A 13277-nucleotide genomic window follows, 5' to 3' on the forward strand; every position below is an offset into this window, starting at 1 on the left:
TTGCCATCACAGCACATAACAGTTCACTCGCTGAACTGCAACGAGAGGATCCCCAGTGCGCAGCCGCCCGGCTAACAATGCAAGACAACCCATCGTGCAGCGACTTCTTGGACATCGATGGAATTCTCTACAAACAGTCGGACTCTGGGCACCCAACCTTGGTCGTCCCCGCAAAAATGCGATCAGCCATCCTCCATACTATGCATGATTGTGCAGGCCACATGGGTTCAGAACGCACACTACGCAAGCTTCACGACCGTTACTGGTGGCCCGGACTAACGGCATCAGTACAGAACTATGTTACATCGTGCCAAACCTGCCAGCTCTACAATCGTCCTACCTCAAAGAATGTTGGCTTTATGGGACACATGCCAGTCTCTGAAATCCCATTTTCAATCATCGCATTTGACCACATAATGATGCCACCAACAGGGAGTGCCCGCTACATCTTTAACGTGATTGACTTCACAACACGCTTCATCATCCCTGCCGCAGTACGTTCTACAAACACCGCGGACGTAATAGCCCATCTGCATTCAATATTCTACCGTTTTGGTGCCCCAGACCATTGTCTCTCCGACCACGGAGCAGCTTTCGAGTCTGCCCAGTTTGTGCGTTTCATGCGCCTTCACGGAGTGCAAGTACACTACTCCACTGCCTACCGAGCGGAAGGAAACGGAATGATAGAGCGCAGCAACGGCTCACTCGTCACAGTCCTATGGAAAATCAGTCCACAAAACCAACCACCCTGGGATTCCAAGTTAGCAGAAGCTGCATTCGCCGTAAATACAGCGTATAACGCCAGCACTGGCTTCAGCCCGTTTGAACTTCTCTTCGGATACTTGCCAAAACTCCCCGAAGAACGACATCGCCCCCCAAGTGCTTCGTCGCTCGCAGAACGGCTACTAGATGTTCAAACTGCACGCGTAGAGGCTCTCACAAACTCTGAAACTGCTCAGCATCGTAGAAAAAAGCTATATGATCGAACCCATCGTCAACACTCCTTCCAAGTGGGTGACTTCGTTTGGATTCGCCGCCAACAGCCAGTTCTGCAAGGCCTCGAGAAACTCTCCCCTCGCTTTAAAGGCGTTTACCGCCTAACGGAACAACTCACTCCATCGACGTTTCAGGCTATGCCAGTTACGGGACAGTCCATAAGACAAACCAAACAACCACGCACGGTGCATGTCTCCCAGTTAAAGAAATACGTGCCCCCTCTTTCAGCGCAAATCGACGAAGACCGTTTGTCATCGCAGCCTGCCAGTGACCTGACCGACACTTCGGACTACTCCGCATCACTGCCAGTGACGCAAGTAAATTCAGCGTCTCAACCAACAACAGAACAGCCTTCTCAACGTCCAAATAGACAGCGCAAACCGCCGTCCTATCTAAGTGACTATGAACTCGAACTGTGAAACGTTTTTGGTCCACTAAGTAACATTTTTTTCTTGTTTGTGCACTGTCATGTTGCTTATAGCTTATTTTAGTTTGTATTGTGACATATTGTTGTCAATGTTTAACTTCTTCAAATGGGACTTTGGTCTTCAGGAAGGGGTGGGATGTGAGGGTTTTCCTTCCCCCTCCTCCTCACTCATGCCACACTTCCCCTGGACTCCAACAGAGGTCGCCCCCTTGCTTACGCAAAAGCTGTGGCATGCGCTCGCCGCGTCTGAATGACCAGAGACTCCCTTGCCACTAGTCAGTAGTCGTCGCTCGCCATGCTTACTTGACGGTTCTGTTGCTAGTTGTCTGTATCGCTTTCGCCATTAAACGGGTAGTTCGCTGCCCTCATTGTTCTCCCCAAGCCCTGCCTCATGCCTCTCCAGCCCTGGCATCCCCACAATATGTGCATTTCTACTCATTATTTTCGGTCATGCATTCAGTGGTCCCAGCTGCTAAGTGGCCGGATCCCGGACCACTTAGCAGAGGGGACCACTGGATCAATTCCACTGGTTCCACTTCAAGTGGGACCATCGTGAAGCTGGTTCCACTTTCAACTGGTCCCAGTCACTAAGTGGTCCCACACTCAAAGTGGGACCTGTCCAATAAACCACTTCGAAGTGGTCCCACTCCAGATTTTTGCCTGGGGAGAATGTGCACGAATTGGAGTTACAGCATTCGCAGACGCGCGCACCTGGATAAACAGCAATAAAAAGAGACCATGCCTGTGCTAAAATAGATCAGAGTAATAGATCAAACAAAACATGGCAAGTGTGGACACGATGAAATCTTAAAGGGGGAAGCTGGGAAGCTGCCCAACTTGGAGTCTCAGCGACCATTCTGGGAACAAAATGGTACCTGTGAGGCTCCAGCTGGAACTTCTGGAACCATCTGAGACCAGAGTGGTACCACTGATGTCACCAAAGTGGAACCAGCCACCCCACTTGGGAATCCAGCTGGGACCATCCACATTCAACTGGAACCATTCCGGGACCATCAAACATCCAACTGGAACCAGTCCAGATTCAACTGGAACCATTCTGGGACCAGCCCAGATTTTCGCCTGGGGTCACATGTATGCACATGGCTGGCTGGCTTTCTAAAAGTAATCTACAGTCCTAACAACAAATACACCAATGACACCAGTGGCGCAGCTCCGCCAGTAGTTCGCTTTGGTGTAGGTATTCCGTTGTGCTGTGGGTGAAGCTCCCGGCTGTCTCTGTGGTGGAGGTGAGACCCTTATTTCCACCTTGTCTTGTCCATTGGTCCGGGGCAGCAACTATTCCTTGAAAGAAACTTACAAGCAATCAGTGGGAAACCAAGCAACGCAGAAAATCATGCAACAAAGTAACAGTCACATGTATGCACATGGCTGGCTGGCTGGCTGGCTTTCTAAAAGTAATCTACAGTCCTAACAACAAATACACCAATGACACCAGTGGCGCAGCTCCGCCAGTAGTTCGCTTTGGTGTAGGTATTCCGTTGTGCTGTGGGTGAAGCTCCCGGCTGTCTCTGTGGTGGAGGTGAGACCCTTATTTCCACCTTGTCTTGTCCATTGGTCCGGGGCAGCAACTATTCCTTGAAAGAAACTTACAAGCAATCAGTGGGAAACCAAGCAACGCAGAAAATCATGCAACAAAGTAACAGTCACATGTATGCACATGGCTGGCTGGCTGGCTGGCTTTCTAAAAGTAATCTACAGTCCTAACAACAAATACACCAATGACACCAGTGGCGCAGCTCCGCCAGTAGTTCGCTTTGGTGTAGGTATTCCGTTGTGCTGTGGGTGAAGCTCCCGGCTGTCTCTGTGGTGGAGGTGAGACCCTTATTTCCACCTTGTCTTGTCCATTGGTCCGGGGCAGCAACTATTCCTTGAAAGAAACTTACAAGCAATCAGTGGGAAACCGAGCAACGCAGAAAATCATGCAACAAAGTAACAGTCACATGTATGCACATGGCTGGCTGGCTGGCTTTCTAAAAGTAATCTACAGTCCTAACAACAAATACACCAATGACACCAGTGGCGCAGCTCCGCCAGTAGTTCGCTTTGGTGTAGGTATTCCGTTGTGCTGTGGGTGAAGCTCCCGGCTGTCTCTGTGGTGGAGGTGAGACCCTTATTTCCACCTTGTCTTGTCCATTGGTCCGGGGCAGCAACTATTCCTTGAAAGAAACTTACAAGCAATCAGTGGGAAACCGAGCAACGCAGAAAATCATGCAACAAAGTAACAGTCACATGTATGCACATGGCTGGCTGGCTGGCTGGCTTTCTAAAAGTAATCTACAGTCCTAACAACAAATACACCAATGACACCAGTGGCGCAGCTCCGCCAGTAGTTCGCTTTGGTGTAGGTATTCCGTTGTGCTGTGGGTGAAGCTCCCGGCTGTCTCTGTGGTGGAGGTGAGACCCTTATTTCCACCTTGTCTTGTCCATTGGTCCGGGGCAGCAACTATTCCTTGAAAGAAACTTACAAGCAATCAGTGGGAAACCGAGCAACGCAGAAAATCATGCAACAAAGTAACAGTCACATGTATGCACATGGCTGGCTGGCTGGCTGGCTTTCTAAAAGTAATCTACAGTCCTAACAACAAATACACCAATGACACCAGTGGCGCAGCTCCGCCAGTAGTTCGCTTTGGTGTAGGTATTCCGTTGTGCTGTGGGTGAAGCTCCCGGCTGTCTCTGTGGTGGAGGTGAGACCCTTATTTCCACCTTGTCTTGTCCATTGGTCCGGGGCAGCAACTATTCCTTGAAAGAAACTTACAAGCAATCAGTGGGAAACCGAGCAACGCAGAAAATCATGCAACAAAGTAACAGTCACATGTATGCACATGGCTGGCTGGCTGGCTGGCTTTCTAAAAGTAATCTACAGTCCTAACAACAAATACACCAATGACACCAGTGGCGCAGCTCCGCCAGTAGTTCGCTTTGGTGTAGGTATTCCGTTGTGCTGTGGGTGAAGCTCCCGGCTGTCTCTGTGGTGGAGGTGAGACCCTTATTTCCACCTTGTCTTGTCCATTGGTCCGGGGCAGCAACTATTCCTTGAAAGAAACTTACAAGCAATCAGTGGGAAACCAGCAACGCAGAAAATCATGCAACAAAGTAACAGTCACATGTATGCACATGGCTGGCTGGCTGGCTTTCTAAAAGTAATCTACAGTCCTAACAACAAATACACCAATGACACCAGTGGCGCAGCTCCGCCAGTAGTTCGCTTTGGTGTAGGTATTCCGTTGTGCTGTGGGTGAAGCTCCCGGCTGTCTCTGTGGTGGAGGTGAGACCCTTATTTCCACCTTGTCTTGTCCATTGGTCCGGGGCAGCAACTATTCCTTGAAAGAAACTTACAAGCAATCAGTGGGAAACCAAGCAACGCAGAAAATCATGCAACAAAGTAACAGTCACATGTATGCACATGGCTGGCTGGCTGGCTTTCTAAAAGTAATCTACAGTCCTAACAACAAATACACCAATGACACCAGTGGCGCAGCTCCGCCAGTAGTTCGCTTTGGTGTAGGTATTCCGTTGTGCTGTGGGTGAAGCTCCCGGCTGTCTCTGTGGTGGAGGTGAGACCCTTATTTCCACCTTGTCTTGTCCATTGGTCCGGGGCAGCAACTATTCCTTGAAAGAAACTTACAAGCAATCAGTGGGAAACCAAGCAACGCAGAAAATCATGCAACAAAGTAACAGTCACATGTATGCACATGGCTGGCTGGCTTTCTAAAAGTAATCTACAGTCCTAACAACAAATACACCAATGACACCAGTGGCGCAGCTCCGCCAGTAGTTCGCTTTGGTGTAGGTATTCCGTTGTGCTGTGGGTGAAGCTCCCGGCTGTCTCTGTGGTGGAGGTGAGACCCTTATTTCCACCTTGTCTTGTCCATTGGTCCGGGGCAGCAACTATTCCTTGAAAGAAACTTACAAGCAATCAGTGGGAAACCGAGCAACGCAGAAAATCATGCAACAAAGTAACAGTCACATGTATGCACATGGCTGGCTGGCTGGCTTTCTAAAAGTAATCTACAGTCCTAACAACAAATACACCAATGACACCAGTGGCGCAGCTCCGCCAGTAGTTCGCTTTGGTGTAGGTATTCCGTTGTGCTGTGGGTGAAGCTCCCGGCTGTCTCTGTGGTGGAGGTGAGACCCTTATTTCCACCTTGTCTTGTCCATTGGTCCGGGGCAGCAACTATTCCTTGAAAGAAACTTACAAGCAATCAGTGGGAAACCGAGCAACGCAGAAAATCATGCAACAAAGTAACAGTCACATGTATGCACATGGCTGGCTGGCTGGCTGGCTTTCTAAAAGTAATCTACAGTCCTAACAACAAATACACCAATGACACCAGTGGCGCAGCTCCGCCAGTAGTTCGCTTTGGTGTAGGTATTCCGTTGTGCTGTGGGTGAAGCTCCCGGCTGTCTCTGTGGTGGAGGTGAGACCCTTATTTCCACCTTGTCTTGTCCATTGGTCCGGGGCAGCAACTATTCCTTGAAAGAAACTTACAAGCAATCAGTGGGAAACCGAGCAACGCAGAAAATCATGCAACAAAGTAACAGTCACATGTATGCACATGGCTGGCTGGCTGGCTGGCTTTCTAAAAGTAATCTACAGTCCTAACAACAAATACACCAATGACACCAGTGGCGCAGCTCCGCCAGTAGTTCGCTTTGGTGTAGGTATTCCGTTGTGCTGTGGGTGAAGCTCCCGGCTGTCTCTGTGGTGGAGGTGAGACCCTTATTTCCACCTTGTCTTGTCCATTGGTCCGGGGCAGCAACTATTCCTTGAAAGAAACTTACAAGCAATCAGTGGGAAACCGAGCAACGCAGAAAATCATGCAACAAAGTAACAGTCACATGTATGCACATGGCTGGCTGGCTGGCTGGCTTTCTAAAAGTAATCTACAGTCCTAACAACAAATACACCAATGACACCAGTGGCGCAGCTCCGCCAGTAGTTCGCTTTGGTGTAGGTATTCCGTTGTGCTGTGGGTGAAGCTCCCGGCTGTCTCTGTGGTGGAGGTGAGACCCTTATTTCCACCTTGTCTTGTCCATTGGTCCGGGGCAGCAACTATTCCTTGAAAGAAACTTACAAGCAATCAGTGGGAAACCAAGCAACGCAGAAAATCATGCAACAAAGTAACAGTCACATGTATGCACATGGCTGGCTGGCTGGCTGGCTTTCTAAAAGTAATCTACAGTCCTAACAACAAATACACCAATGACACCAGTGGCGCAGCTCCGCCAGTAGTTCGCTTTGGTGTAGGTATTCCGTTGTGCTGTGGGTGAAGCTCCCGGCTGTCTCTGTGGTGGAGGTGAGACCCTTATTTCCACCTTGTCTTGTCCATTGGTCCGGGGCAGCAACTATTCCTTGAAAGAAATCGTAGTATGAGAAGAAGAACAACAACAACAATAAATGAGGAAGAAGTTATGATGACATGCATGGGATGTTACCCCAAGGTAGCAACAGGACCCTACCCCACTTCACAGCGGTTAACATGAGAGGATGAATTATGATGAACGCGAAGCGACGACAGGTCGGAGTTCTGTTTAGAGCACATCCAGACGTCCAGTGGCTTGCATGAAAGCAAAAATGGAGCGAACAGCCCGACACTGATGCAGAGGGGAACTCCATGGGTCAAGTACTTTGGGGGAAATATTCTTATAAAGAAATGGAAAGGAGCTCAAGTTGGCATCGTAACACCCAGCGTTCACACGTGTACCGCTCACAGTCTTCGATGATATGAAGGATTGTAGCTAGGATGTGGCAAGCTCTGCACAGCGCCGTGTTACTGTAACCCAGCTTAACATGGAATAGAGAACTGCACGGGCCTAATTTTCAGGCCCGTGCAGGGCCCAGGCCGGGCTGTTACGGCCCGGTCCGGGCCCGACATCGTCTAGATTTCCAGTCCTTTCCCGGCCCATACCCGACTCCACCGGCCCAGCCTGAACCCAACTGTTTCCATGCTGAGGCCCCGTCCCTGCCCGCCTCTGCTCTATGTGTTCTCGAGGCCCGGAGACGCGTGTTTCTATTTACATTTACTAAAGAGCAAAGCCCAGGGAGGAAAAGGACGCAGCTAACTGGTAGGGAGAGTGATGAGGTACACTCGAACGGAACGGCTGTGTTTCTCTGCCGGCAAGTCGCTCTGTGCTTGGTGCTTGCTTGCTTGCTTTTGCTTGGGAAGGCAGCGCGGAACGGCGCGTGGGCGATATGTTTGTACCTTGCGGTTCAAGAGAGACTCATCTCCGCTCTATTGCGCACGCACCGGTGCTAGTTCCCCTTTCTCGTACTCTCCCGCGAACGAAATATGTCAGAACACCTAACCTAACTGACCCTCGTGCCGGACACTCAGCACGCCCGCCACACCAATTGTCCCCAAATGTGTGTGAGTGCACGTGCGAAATCTAGCAGACTCATTACACGAAATAATCATGATCACATACAGGGTTGGTCACGCAACGTGTGATTTGACCCTTGTAAGAAAACGGCTCAACAGAAAAATATGGGGCAAGCGGCTACCTTCCGGCCATTGAATTTTCCACCTACTAAAATTACTTTCAACGACCTCTAATATAAATGAATTGACTTTTTTGAACTGAACTCGGAAATTTGTCTAGCCAATGTAACGTTTTTCCTGCTAAATGAGATAGACCGTGGTTGAATTAACCAATCCCACTGCAAAATACGTTACGTATTGTACGGCTGTTATATGCGGGAAAGTCGTCCGAAAACTGAGGTTTTTATTTGCGCCTTTGCCAGCTGAAAGATGCGCAACTAAACCTCAATTTTCTGACAACTTTTCTGGACATAACCACCGTACTACGAATCGTATTTTGCGGTGAGTTTGGCTAATTCAACCACGGTCTATCGGACTGAGCAAGGAAAACGTTACATTGACTAGGGAAATTTCCGAGTTCAATTAAAAAATTCGATTCATTTCAATTATTAGTCGTCGAAATTATTTTTAGTAGGTGTCAAATTGAGTGGTGGTGGAAGGCAACCGCTTACCCCATATTTTTCTGTTGGGCCTTTTCTTTTTTTCTTTTTTTACAAGGACAAATGGCTCGTTACGTGACGCACCCTGTATAAAAAGGTGATAGTTCTAGATGAGAATACCATGATATCCCATAACCAATGGAAAAAGAAAGTGACATCAAAATTCAGCTGTCCAGTCCCGTTGAATTTGCTCGCATACAAGCCCGACCGGCCAGCGTGTTCAATCCCGTACCCGGCTCGGTGACTAAAACTCTAGCCCGGCCCGGCCCGTGGGCCGGATCGGGCTCGGGCTTTCGGGTAAGCCCGGGCCCGTGCGGTGCTCTAACACGGAACACAGGGGTGAAGGCGCCGTAGGTCGGGTAGTATGCTGGGGGCGTAGGCGGCCCGGGACCCAGAAACCTCACGTGCGGCATAGATACTACACCGCTCTACTTCAAAAAATTGTATGTTCCTAACAAGGAAAAACACCCTCGATATATTTTATTTCTGCAAACTAGAGGCACTACACTCTTAAAAATGAACTTCGCCGCATAGCACGCTCCTAGCCAACCATAATCTCGAATGATATCGTTATCTGCCCTGATTTGTTGAAAACATAATGTTGGCTAGGAGCGTGCTATGTGGTGATGTTCATTTTAAAGAGTGTAGACCGTCCTGCAGTTTGCTTTTTTTTTGTCGTCTCTACTTATGCATTTTTGCGAAAAAAACTGAAACTTCGGACTTCGGATTTTCCATTTAAAAAATGGCTATACCTAATGCCTAAAAAATGGCTATACGTAATACCTAACGTGTCATTAAAAAATAATCAATATTGCAGGTTTTGTGCAACATTGGCAGTCGTTCTTCTCTGCTGTTTTATGTTCAAAATCGTTAGAAACCCGCTCGCAAATAGACACACACTTCTCCAAGCACATCCCTCTAAAATGTTCCCGATCCGTTGAAGGATTGGCACGCAAGAGCCGCGCACATAGAGTGAGGTTTCGCGCACTGCGCGGAAGTTTTTTGAGACACCTAGCGGAGAAGCGGTTATCTTTCGGACCGAAATATTTTGCAATTGCGTTGTGCGCGTGAAGTGGAACGCCACAAAACAATTTCGTCGAAATGCCTGATGGCCCAGCCACCGACCTCGGACGTTTGAGCTGTACTGTTAGAAATGAACTTCACCGCGTAGCACGCTTCTAGCCAACCATAATCTCGAATGATACCGTTATCTGCCCTGGTTTGTTAAAAACGGGATGCGTACGCATTTCTTGTGACACTTATGCTGTTCATAATTGTCACAAAAAAGGCGTACGCCTCCCGTTCTCAACAAATCAGGGCAGATAACGATATTATTCGAGGTGATGATTGGCTAGGAGTGTGGTATGCGGTGAAGGTCGTTTTTGAGAGTGATGTAACGAGCCGATACTTAAATGAGTAGTCATCTGAACCATCGATTGTACTATCGAGTGTTTGGATGACAATCACCATCACTTTCATCTCTAAATTCTACTGTGCATATTTTGATGCTGGACGTCTTGAGTTACACCGGGACATGGCGATCGATATATTGCTACGCAGCGTTGCGTCGTGCCCTTGAAAACATTGCTGTGATATGTTATAGGACACTTCTCGGGGGGATGTCGACAGCCATATAAGAGAGACCTTATATCGGAATTGACAGAACTCTTAAAAATCAAACTAACCATTCCACTGACGTCGTGCCGTCATAAAGATCGTTCTCCTGCCTCCGTCACATCAAAACATATTTGAGATCAACAATGTCCAAAGCCCGACTGAAGCATGTAGCGCTCGCCACAAAGAGGTCGCCCGCAAATTAAACCTTTATGCCATTGCGGACCACTTCATAGGATGGTCCGCAGTGCGAACGCATATATTTTTCACCACGGCGCAGAAATTGTTTTCTATCCCATTTTGTTTCATTCGAGATTTCAGTGTAGAAATCGAATAAAAATTTGCGAGACACACATACAACAGTCTCTATAGTCATTCTAGGGCAGTTATTTCAACCTGCCTATAGCAACTACATCTATTTTGTCTTGCCCTTGTCAGACAGACGCTGATCATTGCGTGTTTTGGAATGAGCGTACCCAAAACGTGTACCAAAAATACTAGTAAATGTATCCAAGAAAATTAGCAGTTAGAAATTCCGCGCACAGCAAAAGTAAAAGTAAGAAGTCGCTCTGCAAGAAGGAAATCCGGAAGCAAATAATGAATTACCGCCATTCAGCTTACATGCATGTATCATCTCCGCACGCAGTGATGAAATAGTCTTCGGAAACACAAAATCACGAAGTGTGCACTGATTTTAGCGAAACATAGCGCAAATGCGACGAAGACATTCGTATTTTGCTTTCCTTTCATGTCGTCTGCGATGAGAAACAAATGCTAGCAGACGACAGTCACGTGACGTAACTATGCTGCGTCACGAGCAAAAATATCTTCCTGAAAACGTCAGTAAAGTTTCAGTAAAACGTTACGCATGTTAATAAAAATGAAACCACTAGCATTTTCTTCCAAGTCAACTACAATTTCGAAGGAGATGTGCTTAGCGTGTGCTATAGCAGCTTGGAGCAGCCAAGCCTTGTCGTCTGCTACGGAACGGGCATTTGCAGTTCTGTTTATGCTTTTCGTTGGATAAATTATTTATATCTGTCGATATATTTCCGTGTATTTTTTTCAGTCCCATATTGTTTCGCTCGAGATTTCAGTGTAGAAATCGAATGAAAATTGCGAGACACACATACAACAGTCTCTATAGTCACTCTAGGGCAGTTATTTCAACCTGCCTACAACAACTACATCTATTCTGTCTTGCCCTTGTCGATCAGACACAGACCACTGCGGATTTTGGAATGAGTGTACCCAAAGCGCGTAAAAAAAAAAAATACTAGCAAACGTATCCAAGAAAATTAGCAGTTAGAAATTCCGCGCACGGCAAAAGTAAAGGCGTAAAAGTCGCTCTGCAAGAAGGAAGTCCGGAAGCAAATAATGAATTACCGCCATTCAGCTTACATTGTATCATCTCCGCACGCAGTGATGAAATCGTCTTCGGAAACACAAAATCACGAAGTGTGCACTGATTTTAGCGAAACATAGCGCAAATGCGACGAAGACATTCGTATTTTGCTCTTCCTTTCATGTCGTCTGCGATGAGAAACAAATGCTAGCAGACGACAGTCACGTGACGTAACTATGCTGCGTCACGAGCAAAAATATCTTCTGAAAACTTCAGTAAAGTTTCAGTAAAATGTTACACGTGTTAATAAAAATGAAACCACTAGCATTTTCTCCCAAGTCAACTACAGCTTTCGAAAGAGATGTGCTTAGCGTCTGCACGCTAAGCTCATCCCTTTCGAAAGCGAAAGCCGTGGCAGACGACAAGGCTTGGCCAAGCCTTGTCGTCTGCTACGGCTTGCGCTGGTCAGAACACACATTTGCAGTTCTGTTTATGCTTTTCGTTTGATAAAGAATTTATATATATATGAATATATTTCCGCGTCCTTTTCTTTTCTTTTTTTTTGTGCATATATACGTTGCATAGTAAAAAAGCAAAAGCTGACTGCAAGAAAATTACACTGGGGTGGGCAAAAGTACAGAACAAGAAAATAACTCTTCTGTGATGTGGAAATGACCAATACAAACAGAAAAAAATACGCTTAACAACTTGAGATGTATTTTAGTAGAATAAGCTGTATGTAAAGAAGGATTAACTTGGTTTCCCCACGCAGACGGCATTCGGTTTCCCAATCGTGTTGCACGGTGCGGAATTGACCAAATAGCGCAACACAAAAGCCGTATAATGTGGCTGAAGAACACAAATACGATGTAATAGAATCTGTGGACTGGCACGACTCATGGCTCACTCTATCACGTAGAAGAATATATAGATAGAGCCAGCGTATCCTCGCGCGTGATATTCACAACTGAACATATCGCTATACGATCAGGTGTATCGTGCCCCATTTGTAGTTCCAAACATATTTTTCCAAGCACAACTATAATCTGACATAAGCTACACAGCTTACCACAATACACGGAAGGATTTGCGCTTCGTTATAGGAACGGCAAACCAAATGAAGGAATAACAGCTTACGTCAACGTCTTGCAGATGTGGTGACGAAAAACTCTTCAGAGATGTAAAGCAAGAAGGTATGCACTGATTTGAGCAAGAATATAACTAAAAACACTGAGGAAATTCGTACATGACAATCAGAGAAACGACTTTCGGTGTCGTCTGCAAAGAGAGTGAAAACCGGCAGACGACAATCACGTGATACGATTGTACAGCTGGAACAAAGCGAAACATGTGTTTGTATGTCAACACATGTCCATAACAGTGAAAAAAAACGAATACTAGCACGTACTAAACATAGTATGTAAGTGAACTTTTAAATTCAGATCGTACCAGGAATGCGATTGCGACTAGGAGCGCCACCCCCTGTCGTCTGCTCCGTCTGCTGCAGCGAGCGGTAGTTTCGATTTCGATACCGGACCCTAGATGACGCGCGCGATTACCGCAGCTTTCAACGAAATCGCCCTCCACATGCCAAAATCTTTTGCAACGGGCCTTCCTCCAAAATATAGTGGAGAACAAGACCGTTCAGAATCAGATGAATGGATGAAGTTTTCTGCATGAAGCCAGGCTTTGTTGTTGATTATCAGCCAAAATAGTCCCAGCAAACCATCAATATCCCACAGACCTCCCAAATTGGTCTCACACGTCACAGATGTCACGCGTATCTTCACAACGTCCGCTGTATATCCACCATGAGACGTCACAAATATCCCCCAGTGAATATTCTGTGGATATACTACGAATATCACAACAATGACATTTCTTTACCT

Source organism: Ornithodoros turicata, chromosome 1 (genome assembly GCF_037126465.1).
Source record: "Ornithodoros turicata isolate Travis chromosome 1, ASM3712646v1, whole genome shotgun sequence".
NCBI lineage: Eukaryota > Metazoa > Arthropoda > Arachnida > Ixodida > Argasidae > Ornithodoros > Ornithodoros turicata.